This window comes from Neoarius graeffei, chromosome 20 (assembly GCF_027579695.1).
Source record: "Neoarius graeffei isolate fNeoGra1 chromosome 20, fNeoGra1.pri, whole genome shotgun sequence".
In the NCBI taxonomy this organism is placed as follows: domain Eukaryota; kingdom Metazoa; phylum Chordata; class Actinopteri; order Siluriformes; family Ariidae; genus Neoarius; species Neoarius graeffei.
Window position 1 is genome coordinate 39,257,224 of NC_083588.1, and position 21,127 is coordinate 39,278,350.

The 21,127-nt window shown below is 41.9% G+C and overlaps 9 non-coding genes across 9 annotated transcripts; 5 read left to right on the top strand and 4 right to left on the bottom strand.

Moving 5' to 3' along the window:
• The first annotated feature begins 123 nt into the window (after positions 1-123).
• Positions 124-242, top strand: LOC132869493 (5S ribosomal RNA). The gene has a single exon (XR_009650958.1). It is a non-coding gene; the product is annotated as a 5S ribosomal RNA (ribosomal RNA).
• Positions 243-3,762: 3,520 nt separating this feature from the next.
• On the bottom strand, positions 3,763-3,881 carry LOC132869495 (5S ribosomal RNA). The gene has a single exon (XR_009650959.1). It is a non-coding gene; the product is annotated as a 5S ribosomal RNA (ribosomal RNA).
• A 797-nt stretch (positions 3,882-4,678) lies between these two features.
• Positions 4,679-4,797, top strand: LOC132869496 (5S ribosomal RNA). The gene has a single exon (XR_009650960.1). It is a non-coding gene; the product is annotated as a 5S ribosomal RNA (ribosomal RNA).
• Positions 4,798-8,317: 3,520 nt separating this feature from the next.
• LOC132869497 (5S ribosomal RNA) lies at positions 8,318-8,436 on the bottom strand. The gene has a single exon (XR_009650961.1). It is a non-coding gene; the product is annotated as a 5S ribosomal RNA (ribosomal RNA).
• Positions 8,437-9,229: 793 nt separating this feature from the next.
• Positions 9,230-9,348, top strand: LOC132869498 (5S ribosomal RNA). Its single transcript, XR_009650962.1, has one exon. It is a non-coding gene; the product is annotated as a 5S ribosomal RNA (ribosomal RNA).
• Positions 9,349-12,868: 3,520 nt separating this feature from the next.
• On the bottom strand, positions 12,869-12,987 carry LOC132869500 (5S ribosomal RNA). The gene has a single exon (XR_009650964.1). It is a non-coding gene; the product is annotated as a 5S ribosomal RNA (ribosomal RNA).
• Positions 12,988-13,772: 785 nt separating this feature from the next.
• On the top strand, positions 13,773-13,891 carry LOC132869501 (5S ribosomal RNA). The gene has a single exon (XR_009650965.1). It is a non-coding gene; the product is annotated as a 5S ribosomal RNA (ribosomal RNA).
• A 3,520-nt stretch (positions 13,892-17,411) lies between these two features.
• On the bottom strand, positions 17,412-17,530 carry LOC132869502 (5S ribosomal RNA). Its single transcript, XR_009650966.1, has one exon. It is a non-coding gene; the product is annotated as a 5S ribosomal RNA (ribosomal RNA).
• Positions 17,531-18,325: 795 nt separating this feature from the next.
• LOC132869503 (5S ribosomal RNA) lies at positions 18,326-18,444 on the top strand. The gene has a single exon (XR_009650967.1). It is a non-coding gene; the product is annotated as a 5S ribosomal RNA (ribosomal RNA).
• The last annotated feature ends 2,683 nt before the right edge of the window (positions 18,445-21,127 follow it).

The window sequence follows — 21,127 nt, forward strand, 5'->3', positions numbered from 1 at the left end:
GTAGCCAAACTCACTTTACTACAGTTATCAGTAATGAAGCATATTCGCAATACATTATAATCATTCTCGAGAGAGAGAGGTCGCTGGCCGTCTTCAAATAGGCAACTTTAGATCTCGTCTCTCGCTTACGGCCATACCACCCTGAGAACGCCCGATCTCGTCTGATCTCGGAAGCTAAGCAGGGTCGGGCCTGGTTAGTACTTGGATGGGAGACCGCCTGGGAATACCAGGTGCTGTAAGCTTTTCCTTTCTTTCTCTTTGTACTACATTGCCCACTCTAAATTAATAGATTATCACTACAAATTACCATAATTATTTATCCGAATATATTTTTTAAAGACTAAATGATTTTAACAAACACCGATTCTTTAAATTTTGTTTAAAACCTAGTTATTCAGGTGTGTAACTTACGGGTGACTTTCGTAGTGTTCGGGCTTGGGAACCTGGCCTGAGTGTCTCAATGAAAACAGGAAATGCATTACTTCACCGTGGGCTGAGAAGGACAGGATTGATATGTTGAAAAGGGATCTGAGAGAGGGTTTCTAGCTGTAAGGGATGCTGGATCACAATTTTATGGTGTGTGTATATAGGTTACTTACAGGTATTTTACGTGTGGAAGCTGTTTAGGAGATCAGCAAATCCAAAAGGGTTTGCTTGTCTGAAAATACTCTAGGTCGAATATCTTTCCATCCACCTGTAGCCGCTTGTCCTGTCCTACAGTGGAGCAGGCAAGCTGGAGCCTATCCCAGCTGACTATGGGCAAGAGGTGGAGTACACCCTGGACAAGTCGCCAGGCTCACACATAGAGACAAACAGCCATTTACACTCACGGTCAATTTAGAGCCACCAATTAACCTAACCGCATGTCTTTGGACTGTGGGCGAAACCCACACAAACACGGGGCGAACATGCAAATTCCACACAGAAAGGCCCTTGCTCGCCGCTGGGCTCAAATCCAGGACCTTCTTGCTGTGAGGTGACCGTGCTAACCACTACACCACCGTGCCACCCCTAATCGGTCTCGCTATCTATGGAGTAGGTGGTACTAGTAGTAAAAAAACAACACAACAAAAACACAATACTGAAAAGCACGTAACTCCAGGATAAACTCACCTGCTTTGTAATCATCTTGTTGTCCAGCAGGTGGTAGTACTAAGTAGTTGAATGCCAAAAGGGCCTTGTGTATTTCCAGTACCTCTAAAAGCAGTGAGAGTGAACATTTTACTGGCCAGGAACTGTGTGTGCTGCAAGCAGACAGACTGATTATAATGCTGATAGTGTCGTGTTGACATTCTGTGAGATCTCAGTGACACTGAAGATTTAGTTGGGTCTCTAGACTCCAGGCTGTTAGTGATTTCTAATACCAACTGTACAAAATTAGCCATAAGCATGATGAACACTGGCATAAGTGAGATTTTTTTTTTTCCTTTGATAATTTCTCCCTCCTCTGCTATGAAGGTGTGGCATTAAGAGAGGTTTGACGGTTTATACGTAACCAGGATGTCTGTAGACTACATGCAAGTATTCCTTTTCCAAACTCAACTGGTCAGCTGGGTTCTCTTTATCTATTTCTAGGGCTTGTTTGAAAATCTGATCATGTTTTAGGTCATATTTATGCAGAAATATAGAAAATTCTAAAGGGTTCACAAACTTTCAAGCACCACTATATAGTGTCAACAGTGTAACATTTGTGTAACTTTTGTGCTCCGGGGAAGTCTGAGGACGGAAGACGCTGTACCGGTAGTAGGAACTAACTTGTTTCACAGATATTCCACAACACTGAACATAACAATAAGTGGATAAAAGGTACAATGTGCTGTTCTTCAGTAAACAAAATTGTAATCCTTAGTAAATTGTGACATACTGTAAGAAGGATAAAACACTTTTTGATAATGCTGTTATAAGAAAATATTTGATAGTAACGGCATCACACAACCCTGCTGTTGATTGTTTTCCCATGACAGCAAAGCCCTTGGGTTTTAGCTGAGCTCCTTGCGCATGGAGTGGAGCCCGATGCTTAAGAGACTATGGCAATGTGTTGACCGGATTTTTGATGGTTTTGACCATTCGACGTCCATACGTACAGATGAACAAGTGCCACCACAGGGAGCACCGCCGTAAATGCAAGGCAACATACCTCATAAACACTTGACCACCGGACAATGAAATTTGGATCTTTATTTACATAAAATAGATGGTATTATATCCAGCAGTTATTTTTAATTTACTTTTTTTTTTTAAAAAGTGGGATTATTTACTAACACACTTTACGGAAAATATTCATGACAGATTCATATAAAATTAGCTAAAACGGGTTTATTAGTGGGCGGCATGGTGGTGTAGCGCTGTCGGCTCACAGCAAGAAGGTCTGGGTTTGAGCCCCGTGGCCGGCGAGGGCCTTTCTGTACGGAGTTTGCATGTTGTCCACGTGGGTTTCCTCCGGGTGCTCCGGTTTCCCCCACAGTCCAAAGACATGCAGGTTAGGTCAACTGGTGAATCTAAATTGACTGTAGGCGTGAGTGGTTGGCTATGTGTCAGCCCTGTGATGACCTGGTGACTTGTCCAGGGTGTACCCTGCCTTTTGCCCGTAGTCAGCTCCAGCTTGCCTGCGACCCTGTAGAACAGGATAAAGCGGCTAGAGATGATGAGATGAGGTTTATTAGTCCACTAGCTTGTTGGACAGTTGACAATTTTTGTTATGGCAGGGCAACAGACAATGTGATCGCAGGAAGAGTTTTACTGAAAACATGCTAGCAACCAGCAAACCTTCTTGCTGTGAGGCGACAGTGCTAATCACTACACCACTGTACCGCCCTCAGGGAGAAATTATCAAAGAAAAAAAATCTTATAGCTGCTTGTGGCAATGTTCATGCCGTTGGTATTAGAAATCACTAACAGCCCAGAGTCAAGAGACCCAACTAAATCTTCAATTTTATTAAGATTTATGTCAATAAATCTCAATATGAATGTCAACATAACACTATCAACATTATGCACAGTCTGTCTGTTTGCGGTACACACAGGTCCTGTCCAATAAAATGTTCACTCACACTGCTTTTGGAGCGACTGGGAATACACAAGGCTCTTTTGGCCTTCAACTATTCAGTACTCCCACCTGCTGGGCAACAAGATGCTAACAAAGCAGGTGAGTTTATACTGTAGTTATATCCCGTTCAGTATTGTATATATATTTTTTTTTAAATGCTGCTGCTACTACTACTGCTACTACTACTAATCGATATTCGACCTCGTGTATTTTCAGATAGGCAAACCCTTTTGGATTTACTGTGGGACAGGACAAGCGGCTACAGATGGATGGAAAGATATTCGACCTAGTGTATTTTCAGATAAGCAAACCCTTTTGGATTTACTGATCTCTTAAACAGCTTCCACACATAAAATACCTGTAAGTAACCTATATACACACCATAAATTGTGATCCAGTATCCCTTACAGCTAGTAACCCTCTCTCGGATCCCTTTTCAAGATATCAATCCTGTCCTTCTCAGCCCACTGGCTGCTATAAAGTAATGCATTTCCTGTTTTCATTGAGACACTCAGGCCAGGTTCCCAAGCCCGAACACTAAGAAAGCCACCCGTAAGTTACGCACCTGGATAACTAGGTTTTAAACAAAATTTAAAGAATCGGTGTTTGTTAAAATCATTTAGTCTTTAAAAAATATATTCAGGTAAATAATTAGTGGTAATTTGCAGTGATAATCTATTAATTTAGAGTAGGCAATGTAGTTCAAAGAAATGAAAAGCTTACAGCACCTGGTATTCCCAGGCGGTCTCCCATCCAAGTACTAACCAGGCCCGACCCTGCTTAGCTTCCGAGATCAGACGAGATCGGGCGTTCTCAGGGTGGTATGGCCGTAAGCGAGGGAAAGGCTTTATCCTTCCCTATTTGAAGACGCCACGCGACCTCTCTCAAGCAGGATTACGGTTGACTATCGTAGCGAAAGTGAGATAAACCAAATCAGGAAGAATTGTGTTGACCTTTCCGAAGTCAGGGAATGGTTATATATATAAAAAAAAATATAGCGACTCGCCTGAAAACGCCAATGTCTACTGTTAGGATAATAATAAAGTTGACGCTAACTGGAGCTGTTACAAACTTGCCTGAAGGAGGACCCAAGTTCACTGTGCCCCAGCAAAACAACTTTTAAAACAGCGTTAGCATTTCACAAGCCTCACGCCCTTACATTTGTGGTTAAATGACAGAAAAGACTTTTCTTTTCTTTTCTTTTTTTCTGGCATACCCTCCAAATAATCTGTTGGAACGGAGGTGAAGACTTATGGTTGTTTTGGAGATTTGGAAACCCCAAGATTGTACTTTTTCTTGTAATTCACCAACAATGATCTTTGGTTGTTTGTTTGTTTGTTTGTTTGTTTTGCCTCTCTTACGCTTCTCCTCACCGGACGGGGGAGTAAAATAAACTTGGGTCCTCTTCCAGGCAAAATTGTAACAGCTCTTGTTAGTGTCCTTTATTTATTTATTTATTTATTTATTTATTTATTTTTTTTAACAGTAGAAATGGGCATTTTCAGGCGAGTAGCCAAACTCACTTTACTACAGTTATCAGTAATGAAGCATATTCGCAATACATTATAATCATTCTCGAGAGAGAGAGGTCGCTGGCCGTCTTCAAATAGGCAACTTTAGATCTCGTCTCTCGCTTACGGCCATACCACCCTGAGAACGCCCGATCTCGTCTGATCTCGGAAGCTAAGCAGGGTCGGGCCTGGTTAGTACTTGGATGGGAGACCGCCTGGGAATACCAGGTGCTGTAAGCTTTTCCTTTCTTTCTCTTTGTACTACATTGCCCACTCTAAATTAATAGATTATCACTACAAATTACCATAATTATTTATCCGAATATATTTTTTAAAGACTAAATGATTTTAACAAACACCGATTCTTTAAATTTTGTTTAAAACCTAGTTATTCAGGTGTGTAACTTACGGGTGACTTTCGTAGTGTTCGGGCTTGGGAACCTGGCCTGAGTGTCTCAATGAAAACAGGAAATGCATTACTTCACCGTGGGCTGAGAAGGACAGGATTGATATGTTGAAAAGGGATCTGAGAGAGGGTTTCTAGCTGTAAGGGATGCTGGATCACAATTTTATGGTGTGTGTATATAGGTTACTTACAGGTATGTTACGTGTGGAAGCTGTTTAGGAGATCAGCAAATCCAAAAGGGTTTGCTTGTCTGAAAATACTCTAGGTCGAATATCTTTCCATCCACCTGTAGCCGCTTGTCCTGTCCTACAGTGGAGCAGGCAAGCTGGAGCCTATCCCAGCTGACTATGGGCAAGAGGTGGAGTACACCCTGGACAAGTCGCCAGGCTCACACATAGAGACAAACAGCCATTTACACTCACGGTCAATTTAGAGCCACCAATTAACCTAACCGCATGTCTTTGGACTGTGGGCGAAACCCACACAAACACGGGGCGAACATGCAAATTCCACACAGAAAGGCCCTTGCTCGCCGCTGGGCTCAAATCCAGGACCTTCTTGCTGTGAGGTGACCGTGCTAACCACTACACCACCGTGCCACCCCTAATCGGTCTCGCTATCTATGGAGTAGGTGGTAGTAGTAGTAAAAAAACAACACAACAAAAATACAATACTGAAAAGCACGTAACTCCAGGATAAACTCACCTGCTTTGTAATCATCTTGTTGTCCAGCAGGTGGTAGTACTTAGTAGTTGAATGCCAAAAGGGCCTTGTGTATTTCCAGTACCTCTAAAAGCAGTGAGAGTGAACATTTTACTGGCCAGGAACTGTGTGTGCTGCAAGCAGACAGACTGATTATAATGCTGATAGTGTCGTGTTGACATTCTGTGAGATCTCAATGAAACTGAAGATTTAGTTGGGTCTCTAGACTCTAGGCTGTTAGTGATTTCTAATACCAACTGTACAAAATTAGCCATAAGCATGATGAACACTGGCATAAGTGAGATTTTTTTTTTCCTTTGATAATTTCTCCCTCCTCTGCTATGAAGGTGTGGCATTAAGAGAGGTTTGACGGTTTATACGTAACCAGGATGTCTGTAGACTACATGCAAGTATTCCTTTTCCAAACTCAACTGGTCAGCTGGGTTCTCTTTATCTATTTCTAGGGCTTGTTTGAAAATCTGATCATGTTTTAGGTCATATTTATGCAGAAATATAGAAAATTCTAAAGGGTTCACAAACTTTCAAGCACCACTATATAGTGTCAACAGTGTAACATTTGTGTAACTTTTGTGCTCCGGGGAAGTCTGAGGACGGAAGACGCTGTACCGGTAGTAGGAACTAACTTGTTTCACAGATATTCCACAACACTGAACATAACAATAAGTGGATAAAAGGTACAATGTGCTGTTCTTCAGTAAACAAAATTGTAATCCTTAGTAAATTGTGACATACTGTAAGAAGGATAAAACACTTTTTGATAATGCTGTTATAAGAAAATATTTGATAGTAACGGCATCACACAACCCTGCTGTTGATTGTTTTCCCATGACAGCAAAGCCCTTGGGTTTTAGCTGAGCTCCTTGCGCATGGAGTGGAGCCCGATGCTTAAGAGACTATGGCAATGTGTTGACCGGATTTTTGATGGTTTTGACCATTCGACGTCCATACGTACAGATGAACAAGTGCCACCACAGGGAGCACCGCCGTAAATGCAAGGCAACATATCTCATAAACACTTGACCACCGGACAATGAAATTTGGATCTTCATTTACATAAAATAGATGGTATTATATCCAGCAGTTATTTTTAATTTACTTTTTTTTTTTTAAAAAGTGGGATTATTTACTAACACACTTTACGGAAAATATTCATGACAGATTCATATAAAATTAGCTAAAACGGGTTTATTAGTGGGCGGCATGGTGGTGTAGCGCTGTCGGCTCACAGCAAGAAGGTCTGGGTTTGAGCCCCGTGGCCGGCGAGGGCCTTTCTGTACGGAGTTTGCATGTTGTCCACGTGGGTTTCCTCCGGGTGCTCCGGTTTCCCCCACAGTCCAAAGACATGCAGGTTAGGTCAACTGGTGAATCTAAATTGACTGTAGGCGTGAGTGGTTGGCTATGTGTCAGCCCTGTGATGACCTGGTGACTTGTCCACGGTGTACCCTGCCTTTTGCCCGTAGTCAGCTCCAGCTTGCCTGCGACCCTGTAGAACAGGATAAAGCGGCTAGAGATGATGAGATGAGGTTTATTAGTCCACTAGCTTGTTGGACAGTTGACAATTTTTGTTATGGCAGGGCAACAGACAATGTGATCGCAGGAAGAGTTTTACTGAAAACATGCTAGCAACCAGCAAACCTTCTTGCTGTGAGGCGACAGTGCTAATCACTACACCACCGTACCGCCCTCAGGGAGAAATTATCAAAGAAAAAAAATCTTATAGCTGCTTGTGGCAATGTTCATGCCGTTGGTATTAGAAATCACTAACAGCCCAGAGTCAAGAGACCCAACTAAATCTTCAATTTTATTAAGATTTATGTCAATAAATCTCAATATGAATGTCAACATAACACTATCAACATTATGCACAGTCTGTCTGTTTGCGGTACACACAGGTCCTGTCCAATAAAATGTTCACTCACACTGCTTTTGGAGCGACTGGGAATACACAAGGCTCTTTTGGCCTTCAACTATTCAGTACTCCCACCTGCTGGGCAACAAGATGCTAACAAAGCAGGTGAGTTTATACTGTAGTTATATCCCGTTCAGTATTGTATATATATATTTTTTTAAATGCTGCTGCTACTACTACTGCTACTACTACTAATCGATATTCGACCTCGTGTATTTTCAGATAGGCAAACCCTTTTGGATTTACTGTGGGACAGGACAAGCGGCTACAGATGGATGGAAAGATATTCGACCTAGTGTATTTTCAGATAAGCAAACCCTTTTGGATTTACTGATCTCTTAAACAGCTTCCACACATAAAATACCTGTAAGTAACCTATATACACACCATAAATTGTGATCCAGTATCCCTTACAGCTAGTAACCCTCTCTCGGATCCCTTTTCAAGATATCAATCCTGTCCTTCTCAGCCCACTGGCTGCTATAAAGTAATGCATTTCCTGTTTTCATTGAGACACTCAGGCCAGGTTCCCAAGCCCGAACACTAAGAAAGCCACCCGTAAGTTACGCACCTGGATAACTAGGTTTTAAACAAAATTTAAAGAATCAGTGTTTGTTAAAATCATTTAGTCTTTAAAAAATATATTCAGGTAAATAATTAGTGGTAATTTGCAGTGATAATCTATTAATTTAGAGTAGGCAATGTAGTTCAAAGAAATGAAAAGCTTACAGCACCTGGTATTCCCAGGCGGTCTCCCATCCAAGTACTAACCAGGCCCGACCCTGCTTAGCTTCCGAGATCAGACGAGATCGGGCGTTCTCAGGGTGGTATGGCCGTAAGCGAGGGAAAGGCTTTATCCTTCCCTATTTGAAGACGCCACGCGACCTCTCTCAAGCAGGATTCCGGTTGACTATCGTAGCGAAAGTGAGATAAACCAAATCAGGAAGAATTGTGTTGACCTTTCCGAAGTCAGGGAATGGTTATATATATAAAAAAAAATATAGCGACTCGCCTGAAAACGCCAATGTCTACTGTTAGGATAATAATAAAGTTGACGCTAACTGGAGCTGTTACAAACTTGCCTGAAGGAGGACCCAAGTTCACTGTGCCCCAGCAAAACAACTTTTAAAACAGCGTTAGCATTTCACAAGCCTCACGCCCTTACATTTGTGGTTAAATGACAGAAAAGACTTTTCTTTTCTTTTCTTTTTTTCTGGCATACCCTCCAAATAATCTGTTGGAACGGAGGTGAAGACTTATGGTTGTTTTGGAGATTTGGAAACCCCAAGATTGTACTTTTTCTTGTAATTCACCAACAATGATCTTTGGTTGTTTGTTTGTTTGTTTGTTTGTTTTGCCTCTCTTACGCTTCTCCTCACCGGACGGGGGAGTAAAATAAACTTGGGTCCTCTTCCAGGCAAAATTGTAACAGCTCTTGTTAGTGTCCTTTATTTATTTATTTATTTATTTATTTATTTTTTTTAACAGTAGAAATGGGCATTTTCAGGCGAGTAGCCAAACTCACTTTACTACAGTTATCAGTAATGAAGCATATTCGCAATACATTATAATCATTCTCGAGAGAGAGAGGTCGCTGGCCGTCTTCAAATAGGCAACTTTAGATCTCGTCTCTCGCTTACGGCCATACCACCCTGAGAACGCCCGATCTCGTCTGATCTCGGAAGCTAAGCAGGGTCGGGCCTGGTTAGTACTTGGATGGGAGACCGCCTGGGAATACCAGGTGCTGTAAGCTTTTCCTTTCTTTCTCTTTGTACTACATTGCCCACTCTAAATTAATAGATTATCACTACAAATTACCATAATTATTTATCCGAATATATTTTTTAAAGACTAAATGATTTTAACAAACACCGATTCTTTAAATTTTGTTTAAAACCTAGTTATTCAGGTGTGTAACTTACGGGTGACTTTCGTAGTGTTCGGGCTTGGGAACCTGGCCTGAGTGTCTCAATGAAAACAGGAAATGCATTACTTCACCGTGGGCTGAGAAGGACAGGATTGATATGTTGAAAAGGGATCTGAGAGAGGGTTTCTAGCTGTAAGGGATGCTGGATCACAATTTTATGGTGTGTGTATATAGGTTACTTACAGGTATGTTACGTGTGGAAGCTGTTTAGGAGATCAGCAAATCCAAAAGGGTTTGCTTGTCTGAAAATACTCTAGGTCGAATATCTTTCCATCCACCTGTAGCCGCTTGTCCTGTCCTACAGTGGAGCAGGCAAGCTGGAGCCTATCCCAGCTGACTATGGGCAAGAGGTGGAGTACACCCTGGACAAGTCGCCAGGCTCACACATAGAGACAAACAGCCATTTACACTCACGGTCAATTTAGAGCCACCAATTAACCTAACCGCATGTCTTTGGACTGTGGGCGAAACCCACACAAACACGGGGCGAACATGCAAATTCCACACAGAAAGGCCCTTGCTCGCCGCTGGGCTCAAATCCAGGACCTTCTTGCTGTGAGGTGACCGTGCTAACCACTACACCACCGTGCCACCCCTAATCGGTCTCGCTATCTATGGAGTAGGTGGTAGTAGTAGTAAAAAAACAACACAACAAAAATACAATACTGAAAAGCACGTAACTCCAGGATAAACTCACCTGCTTTGTAATCATCTTGTTGTCCAGCAGGTGGTAGTACTTAGTAGTTGAATGCCAAAAGGGCCTTGTGTATTTCCAGTACCTCTAAAAGCAGTGAGAGTGAACATTTTACTGGCCAGGAACTGTGTGTGCTGCAAGCAGACAGACTGATTATAATGCTGATAGTGTCGTGTTGACATTCTGTGAGATCTCAATGAAACTGAAGATTTAGTTGGGTCTCTAGACTCTAGGCTGTTAGTGATTTCTAATACCAACTGTACAAAATTAGCCATAAGCATGATGAACACTGGCATAAGTGAGATTTTTTTTTTCCTTTGATAATTTCTCCCTCCTCTGCTATGAAGGTGTGGCATTAAGAGAGGTTTGACGGTTTATACGTAACCAGGATGTCTGTAGACTACATGCAAGTATTCCTTTTCCAAACTCAACTGGTCAGCTGGGTTCTCTTTATCTATTTCTAGGGCTTGTTTGAAAATCTGATCATGTTTTAGGTCATATTTATGCAGAAATATAGAAAATTCTAAAGGGTTCACAAACTTTCAAGCACCACTATATAGTGTCAACAGTGTAACATTTGTGTAACTTTTGTGCTCCGGGGAAGTCTGAGGACGGAAGACGCTGTACCGGTAGTAGGAACTAACTTGTTTCACAGATATTCCACAACACTGAACATAACAATAAGTGGATAAAAGGTACAATGTGCTGTTCTTCAGTAAACAAAATTGTAATCCTTAGTAAATTGTGACATACTGTAAGAAGGATAAAACACTTTTTGATAATGCTGTTATAAGAAAATATTTGATAGTAACGGCATCACACAACCCTGCTGTTGATTGTTTTCCCATGACAGCAAAGCCCTTGGGTTTTAGCTGAGCTCCTTGCGCATGGAGTGGAGCCCGATGCTTAAGAGACTATGGCAATGTGTTGACCGGATTTTTGATGGTTTTGACCATTCGACGTCCATACGTACAGATGAACAAGTGCCACCACAGGGAGCACCGCCGTAAATGCAAGGCAACATATCTCATAAACACTTGACCACCGGACAATGAAATTTGGATCTTCATTTACATAAAATAGATGGTATTATATCCAGCAGTTATTTTTAATTTACTTTTTTTTTTTTAAAAAGTGGGATTATTTACTAACACACTTTACGGAAAATATTCATGACAGATTCATATAAAATTAGCTAAAACGGGTTTATTAGTGGGCGGCATGGTGGTGTAGCGCTGTCGGCTCACAGCAAGAAGGTCTGGGTTTGAGCCCCGTGGCCGGCGAGGGCCTTTCTGTACGGAGTTTGCATGTTGTCCACGTGGGTTTCCTCCGGGTGCTCCGGTTTCCCCCACAGTCCAAAGACATGCAGGTTAGGTCAACTGGTGAATCTAAATTGACTGTAGGCGTGAGTGGTTGGCTATGTGTCAGCCCTGTGATGACCTGGTGACTTGTCCACGGTGTACCCTGCCTTTTGCCCGTAGTCAGCTCCAGCTTGCCTGCGACCCTGTAGAACAGGATAAAGCGGCTAGAGATGATGAGATGAGGTTTATTAGTCCACTAGCTTGTTGGACAGTTGACAATTTTTGTTATGGCAGGGCAACAGACAATGTGATCGCAGGAAGAGTTTTACTGAAAACATGCTAGCAACCAGCAAACCTTCTTGCTGTGAGGCGACAGTGCTAATCACTACACCACCGTACCGCCCTCAGGGAGAAATTATCAAAGAAAAAAAATCTTATAGCTGCTTGTGGCAATGTTCATGCCGTTGGTATTAGAAATCACTAACAGCCCAGAGTCAAGAGACCCAACTAAATCTTCAATTTTATTAAGATTTATGTCAATAAATCTCAATATGAATGTCAACATAACACTATCAACATTATGCACAGTCTGTCTGTTTGCGGTACACACAGGTCCTGTCCAATAAAATGTTCACTCACACTGCTTTTGGAGCGACTGGGAATACACAAGGCTCTTTTGGCCTTCAACTATTCAGTACTCCCACCTGCTGGGCAACAAGATGCTAACAAAGCAGGTGAGTTTATACTGTAGTTATATCCCGTTCAGTATTGTATATATATATTTTTTTAAATGCTGCTGCTACTACTACTGCTACTACTACTAATCGATATTCGACCTCGTGTATTTTCAGATAGGCAAACCCTTTTGGATTTACTGTGGGACAGGACAAGCGGCTACAGATGGATGGAAAGATATTCGACCTAGTGTATTTTCAGATAAGCAAACCCTTTTGGATTTACTGATCTCTTAAACAGCTTCCACACATAAAATACCTGTAAGTAACCTATATACACACCATAAATTGTGATCCAGTATCCCTTACAGCTAGTAACCCTCTCTCGGATCCCTTTTCAAGATATCAATCCTGTCCTTCTCAGCCCACTGGCTGCTATAAAGTAATGCATTTCCTGTTTTCATTGAGACACTCAGGCCAGGTTCCCAAGCCCGAACACTAAGAAAGCCACCCGTAAGTTACGCACCTGGATAACTAGGTTTTAAACAAAATTTAAAGAATCAGTGTTTGTTAAAATCATTTAGTCTTTAAAAAATATATTCAGGTAAATAATTAGTGGTAATTTGCAGTGATAATCTATTAATTTAGAGTAGGCAATGTAGTTCAAAGAAATGAAAAGCTTACAGCACCTGGTATTCCCAGGCGGTCTCCCATCCAAGTACTAACCAGGCCCGACCCTGCTTAGCTTCCGAGATCAGACGAGATCGGGCGTTCTCAGGGTGGTATGGCCGTAAGCGAGGGAAAGGCTTTATCCTTCCCTATTTGAAGACGCCACGCGACCTCTCTCAAGCAGGATTCCGGTTGACTATCGTAGCGAAAGTGAGATAAACCAAATCAGGAAGAATTGTGTTGACCTTTCCGAAGTCAGGGAATGGTTATATATATAAAAAAAAATATAGCGACTCGCCTGAAAACGCCAATGTCTACTGTTAGGATAATAATAAAGTTGACGCTAACTGGAGCTGTTACAAACTTGCCTGAAGGAGGACCCAAGTTCACTGTGCCCCAGCAAAACAACTTTTAAAACAGCGTTAGCATTTCACAAGCCTCACGCCCTTACATTTGTGGTTAAATGACAGAAAAGACTTTTCTTTTCTTTTCTTTTTTTCTGGCATACCCTCCAAATAATCTGTTGGAACGGAGGTGAAGACTTATGGTTGTTTTGGAGATTTGGAAACCCCAAGATTGTACTTTTTCTTGTAATTCACCAACAATGATCTTTGGTTGTTTGTTTGTTTGTTTGTTTGTTTTGCCTCTCTTACGCTTCTCCTCACCGGACGGGGGAGTAAAATAAACTTGGGTCCTCTTCCAGGCAAAATTGTAACAGCTCTTGTTAGTGTCCTTTATTTATTTATTTATTTATTTTTTTTAACAGTAGAAATGGGCATTTTCAGGCGAGTAGCCAAACTCACTTTACTACAGTTATCAGTAATGAAGCATATTCGCAATACATTATAATCATTCTCGAGAGAGAGAGGTCGCTGGCCGTCTTCAAATAGGCAACTTTAGATCTCGTCTCTCGCTTACGGCCATACCACCCTGAGAACGCCCGATCTCGTCTGATCTCGGAAGCTAAGCAGGGTCGGGCCTGGTTAGTACTTGGATGGGAGACCGCCTGGGAATACCAGGTGCTGTAAGCTTTTCCTTTCTTTCTCTTTGTACTACATTGCCCACTCTAAATTAATAGATTATCACTACAAATTACCATAATTATTTATCCGAATATATTTTTTAAAGACTAAATGATTTTAACAAACACCGATTCTTTAAATTTTGTTTAAAACCTAGTTATTCAGGTGTGTAACTTACGGGTGACTTCCGTAGTGTTCGGGCTTGGGAACCTGGCCTGAGTGTCTCAATGAAAACAGGAAATGCATTACTTCACCGTGGGCTGAGAAGGACAGGATTGATATGTTGAAAAGGGATCTGAGAGAGGGTTTCTAGCTGTAAGGGATGCTGGATCACAATTTTATGGTGTGTGTATATAGGTTACTTACAGGTATGTTACGTGTGGAAGCTGTTTAGGAGATCAGCAAATCCAAAAGGGTTTGCTTGTCTGAAAATACTCTAGGTCGAATATCTTTCCATCCACCTGTAGCCGCTTGTCCTGTCCTACAGTGGAGCAGGCAAGCTGGAGCCTATCCCAGCTGACTATGGGCAAGAGGTGGAGTACACCCTGGACAAGTCGCCAGGCTCACACATAGAGACAAACAGCCATTTACACTCACGGTCAATTTAGAGCCACCAATTAACCTAACCGCATGTCTTTGGACTGTGGGCGAAACCCACACAAACACGGGGCGAACATGCAAATTCCACACAGAAAGGCCCTTGCTCGCCGCTGGGCTCAAATCCAGGACCTTCTTGCTGTGAGGTGACCGTGCTAACCACTACACCACCGTGCCACCCCTAATCGGTCTCGCTATCTATGGAGTAGGTGGTAGTAGTAGTAAAAAAACAACACAACAAAAATACAATACTGAAAAGCACGTAACTCCAGGATAAACTCACCTGCTTTGTAATCATCTTGTTGTCCAGCAGGTGGTAGTACTTAGTAGTTGAATGCCAAAAGGGCCTTGTGTATTTCCAGTACCTCTAAAAGCAGTGAGAGTGAACATTTTACTGGCCAGGAACTGTGTGTGCTGCAAGCAGACAGACTGATTATAATGCTGATAGTGTCGTGTTGACATTCTGTGAGATCTCAATGAAACTGAAGATTTAGTTGGGTCTCTAGACTCTAGGCTGTTAGTGATTTCTAATACCAACTGTACAAAATTAGCCATAAGCATGATGAACACTGGCATAAGTGAGATTTTTTTTTTCCTTTGATAATTTCTCCCTCCTCTGCTATGAAGGTGTGGCATTAAGAGAGGTTTGACGGTTTATACGTAACCAGGATGTCTGTAGACTACATGCAAGTATTCCTTTTCCAAACTCAACTGGTCAGCTGGGTTCTCTTTATCTATTTCTAGGGCTTGTTTGAAAATCTGATCATGTTTTAGGTCATATTTATGCAGAAATATAGAAAATTCTAAAGGGTTCACAAACTTTCAAGCACCACTATATAGTGTCAACAGTGTAACATTTGTGTAACTTTTGTGCTCCAGGGAAGTCTGAGGACGGAAGACGCTGTACCGGTAGTAGGAACTAACTTGTTTCACAGATATTCCACAACACTGAACATAACAATAAGTGGATAAAAGGTACAATGTGCTGTTCTTCAGTAAACAAAATTGTAATCCTTAGTAAATTGTGACATACTGTAAGAAGGATAAAACACTTTTTGATAATGCTGTTATAAGAAAATATTTGATAGTAACGGCATCACACAACCCTGCTGTTGATTGTTTTCCCATGACAGCAAAGCCCTTGGGTTTTAGCTGAGCTCCTTGCGCATGGAGTGGAGCCCGATGCTTAAGAGACTATGGCAATGTGTTGACCGGATTTTTGATGGTTTTGACCATTCGACGTCCATACGTACAGATGAACAAGTGCCACCACAGGGAGCACCGCCGTAAATGCAAGGCAACATATCTCATAAACACTTGACCACCGGACAATGAAATTTGGATCTTCATTTACATAAAATAGATGGTATTATATCCAGCAGTTATTTTTAATTTACTTTTTTTTTTTAAAAAAGTGGGATTATTTACTAACACACTTTACGGAAAATATTCATGACAGATTCATATAAAATTAGCTAAAACGGGTTTATTAGTGGGCGGCATGGTGGTGTAGCGCTGTCGGCTCACAGCAAGAAGGTCTGGGTTTGAGCCCCGTGGCCGGCGAGGGCCTTTCTGTACGGAGTTTGCATGTTGTCCACGTGGGTTTCCTCCGGGTGCTCCGGTTTCCCCCACAGTCCAAAGACATGCAGGTTAGGTCAACTGGTGAATCTAAATTGACTGTAGGCGTGAGTGGTTGGCTATGTGTCAGCCCTGTGATGACCTGGTGACTTGTCCACGGTGTACCCTGCCTTTTGCCCGTAGTCAGCTCCAGCTTGCCTGCGACCCTGTAGAACAGGATAAAGCGGCTAGAGATGATGAGATGAGGTTTATTAGTCCACTAGCTTGTTGGACAGTTGACAATTTTTGTTATGGCAGGGCAACAGACAATGTGATCGCAGGAAGAGTTTTACTGAAAACATGCTAGCAACCAGCAAACCTTCTTGCTGTGAGGCGACAGTGCTAATCACTACACCACCGTACCGCCCTCAGGGAGAAATTATCAAAGAAAAAAAATCTTATAGCTGCTTGTGGCAATGTTCATGCCGTTGGTATTAGAAATCACTAACAGCCCAGAGTCAAGAGACCCAACTAAATCTTCAATTTTATTAAGATTTATGTCAATAAATCTCAATATGAATGTCAACATAACACTATCAACATTATGCACAGTCTGTCTGTTTGCGGTACACACAGGTCCTGTCCAATAAAATGTTCACTCACACTGCTTTTGGAGCGACTGGGAATACACAAGGCTCTTTTGGCCTTCAACTATTCAGTACTCCCACCTGCTGGGCAACAAGATGCTAACAAAGCAGGTGAGTTTATACTGTAGTTATATCCCGTTCAGTATTGTATATATATATTTTTTTAAATGCTGCTGCTACTACTACTGCTACTACTACTAATCGATATTCGACCTCGTGTATTTTCAGATAGGCAAACCCTTTTGGATTTACTGTGGGACAGGACAAGCGGCTACAGATGGATGGAAAGATATTCGACCTAGTGTATTTTCAGATAAGCAAACCCTTTTGGATTTACTGATCTCTTAAACAGCTTCCACACATAAAATACCTGTAAGTAACCTATATACACACCATAAATTGTGATCCAGTATCCCTTACAGCTAGTAACCCTCTCTCGGATCCCTTTTCAAGATATCAATCCTGTCCTTCTCAGCCCACTGGCTGCTATAAAGTAATGCATTTCCTGTTTTCATTGAGACACTCAGGCCAGGTTCCCAAGCCCGAACACTAAGAAAGCCACCCGTAAGTTACGCACCTGGATAACTAGGTTTTAAACAAAATTTAAAGAATCAGTGTTTGTTAAAATCATTTAGTCTTTAAAAAATATATTCAGGTAAATAATTAGTGGTAATTTGCAGTGATAATCTATTAATTTAGAGTAGGCAATGTAGTTCAAAGAAATGAAAAGCTTACAGCACCTGGTATTCCCAGGCGGTCTCCCATCCAAGTACTAACCAGGCCCGACCCTGCTTAGCTTCCGAGATCAGACGAGATCGGGCGTTCTCAGGGTGGTATGGCCGTAAGCGAGGGAAAGGCTTTATCCTTCCCTATTTGAAGACGCCACGCGACCTCTCTCAAGCAGGATTCCGGTTGACTATCGTAGCGAAAGTGAGATAAACCAAATCAGGAAGAATTGTGTTGACCTTTCCGAAGTCAGGGAATGGTTATATATATAAAAAAAAATATAGCGACTCGCCTGAAAACGCCAATGTCTACTGTTAGGATAATAATAAAGTTGACGCTAACTGGAGCTGTTACAAACTTGCCTGAAGGAGGACCCAAGTTCACTGTGCCCCAGCAAAACAACTTTTAAAACAGCGTTAGCATTTCACAAGCCTCACGCCCTTACATTTGTGGTTAAATGACAGAAAAGACTTTTCTTTTCTTTTCTTTTTTTCTGGCATACCCTCCAAATAATCTGTTGGAACGGAGGTGAAGACTTATGGTTGTTTTGGAGATTTGGAAACCCCAAGATTGTACTTTTTCTTGTAATTCACCAACAATGATCTTTGGTTGTTTGTTTGTTTGTTTGTTTGTTTTGCCTCTCTTACGCTTCTCCTCACCGGACGGGGGAGTAAAATAAACTTGGGTCCTCTTCCAGGCAAAATTGTAACAGCTCTTGTTAGTGTCCTTTATTTATTTATTTATTTATTTATATTTATTTTTTTTAACAGTAGAAATGGGCATTTTCAGGCGAGTAGCCAAACTCACTTTACTACAGTTATCAGTAATGAAGCATATTCGCAATACATTATAATCATTCTCGAGAGAGAGAGGTCGCTGGCCGTCTTCAAATAGGCAACTTTAGATCTCGTCTCTCGCTTACGGCCATACCACCCTGAGAACGCCCGATCTCGTCTGATCTCGGAAGCTAAGCAGGGTCGGGCCTGGTTAGTACTTGGATGGGAGACCGCCTGGGAATACCAGGTGCTGTAAGCTTTTCCTTTCTTTCTCTTTGTACTACATTGCCCACTCTAAATTAATAGATTATCACTACAAATTACCATAATTATTTATCCGAATATATTTTTTAAAGACTAAATGATTTTAACAAACACCGATTCTTTAAATTTTGTTTAAAACCTAGTTATTCAGGTGTGTAACTTACGGGTGACTTTCGTAGTGTTCGGGCTTGGGAACCTGGCCTGAGTGTCTCAATGAAAACAGGAAATGCATTACTTCACCGTGGGCTGAGAAGGACAGGATTAATATGTTGAAAAGGGATCTGAGAGAGGGTTTCTAGCTGTAAGGGATGCTGGATCACAATTTTATGGTGTGTGTATATAGGTTACTTACAGGTATGTTACGTGTGGAAGCTGTTTAGGAGATCAGCAAATCCAAAAGGGTTTGCTTGTCTGAAAATACTCTAGGTCGAATATCTTTCCATCCACCTGTAGCCGCTTGTCCTGTCCTACAGTGGAGCAGGCAAGCTGGAGCCTATCCCAGCTGACTATGGGCAAGAGGTGGAGTACACCCTGGACAAGTCGCCAGGCTCACACATAGAGACAAACAGCCATTTACACTCACGGTCAATTTAGAGCCACCAATTAACCTAACCGCATGTCTTTGGACTGTGGGCGAAACCCACACAAACACGGGGCGAACATGCAAATTCCACACAGAAAGGCCCTTGCTCGCCGCTGGGCTCAAATCCAGGACCTTCTTGCTGTGAGGTGACCGTGCTAACCACTACACCACCGTGCCACCCCTAATCGGTCTCGCTATCTATGGAGTAGGTGGTAGTAGTAGTAAAAAAACAACACAACAAAAATACAATACTGAAAAGCACGTAACTCCAGGATAAACTCACCTGCTTTGTAATCATCTTGTTGTCCAGCAGGTGGTAGTACTTAGTAGTTGAATGCCAAAAGGGCCTTGTGTATTTCCAGTACCTCTAAAAGCAGTGAGAGTGAACATTTTACTGGCCAGGAACTGTGTGTGCTGCAAGCAGACAGACTGATTATAATGCTGATAGTGTCGTGTTGACATTCTGTGAGATCTCAATGAAACTGAAGATTTAGTTGGGTCTCTAGACTCTAGGCTGTTAGTGATTTCTAATACCAACTGTACAAAATTAGCCATAAGCATGATGAACACTGGCATAAGTGAGATTTTTTTTTTCCTTTGATAATTTCTCCCTCCTCTGCTATGAAGGTGTGGCATTAAGAGAGGTTTGACGGTTTATACGTAACCAGGATGTCTGTAGACTACATGCAAGTATTCCTTTTCCAAACTCAACTGGTCAGCTGGGTTCTCTTTATCTATTTCTAGGGCTTGTTTGAAAATCTGATCATGTTTTAGGTCATATTTATGCAGAAATATAGAAAATTCTAAAGGGTTCACAAACTTTCAAGCACCACTATATAGTGTCAACAGTGTAACATTTGTGTAACTTTTGTGCTCCGGGGAAGTCTGAGGACGGAAGACGCTGTACCGGTAGTAGGAACTAACTTGTTTCACAGATATTCCACAACACTGAACATAACAATAAGTGGATAAAAGGTACAATGTGCTGTTCTTCAGTAAACAAAATTGTAATCCTTAGTAAATTGTGACATACTGTAAGAAGGATAAAACACTTTTTGATAATGCTGTTATAAGAAAATATTTGATAGTAACGGCATCACACAACCCTGCTGTTGATTGTTTTCCCATGACAGCAAAGCCCTTGGGTTTTAGCTGAGCTCCTTGCGCATGGAGTGGAGCCCGATGCTTAAGAGACTATGGCAATGTGTTGACCGGATTTTTGATGGTTTTGACCATTCGACGTCCATACGTACAGATGAACAAGTGCCACCACAGGGAGCACCGCCGTAAATGCAAGGCAACATATCTCATAAACACTTGACCACCGGACAATGAAATTTGGATCTTCATTTACATAAAATAGATGGTATTATATCCAGCAGTTATTTTTAATTTACTTTTTTTTTTTAAAAAAGTGGGATTATTTACTAACACACTTTACGGAAAATATTCATGACAGATTCATATAAAATTAGCTAAAACGGGTTTATTAGTGGGCGGCATGGTGGTGTAGCGCTGTCGGCTCACAGCAAGAAGGTCTGGGTTTGAGCCCCGTGGCCGGCGAGGGCCTTTCTGTACGGAGTTTGCATGTTGTCCACGTGGGTTTCCTCCGGGTGCTCCGGTTTCCCCCACAGTCCAAAGACATGCAGGTTAGGTCAACTGGTGAATCTAAATTGACTGTAGGCGTGAGTGGTTGGCTATGTGTCAGCCCTGTGATGACCTGGTGACTTGTCCACGGTGTACCCTGCCTTTTGCCCGTAGTCAGCTCCAGCTTGCCTGCGACCCTGTAGAACAGGATAAAGCGGCTAGAGATGATGAGATGAGGTTTATTAGTCCACTAGCTTGTTGGACAGTTGACAATTTTTGTTATGGCAGGGCAACAGACAATGTGATCGCAGGAAGAGTTTTACTGAAAACATGCTAGCAACCAGCAAACCTTCTTGCTGTGAGGCGACAGTGCTAATCACTACACCACCGTACCGCCCTCAGGGAGAAATTATCAAAGAAAAAAAATCTTATAGCTGCTTGTGGCAATGTTCATGCCGTTGGTATTAGAAATCACTAACAGCCCAGAGTCAAGAGACCCAACTAAATC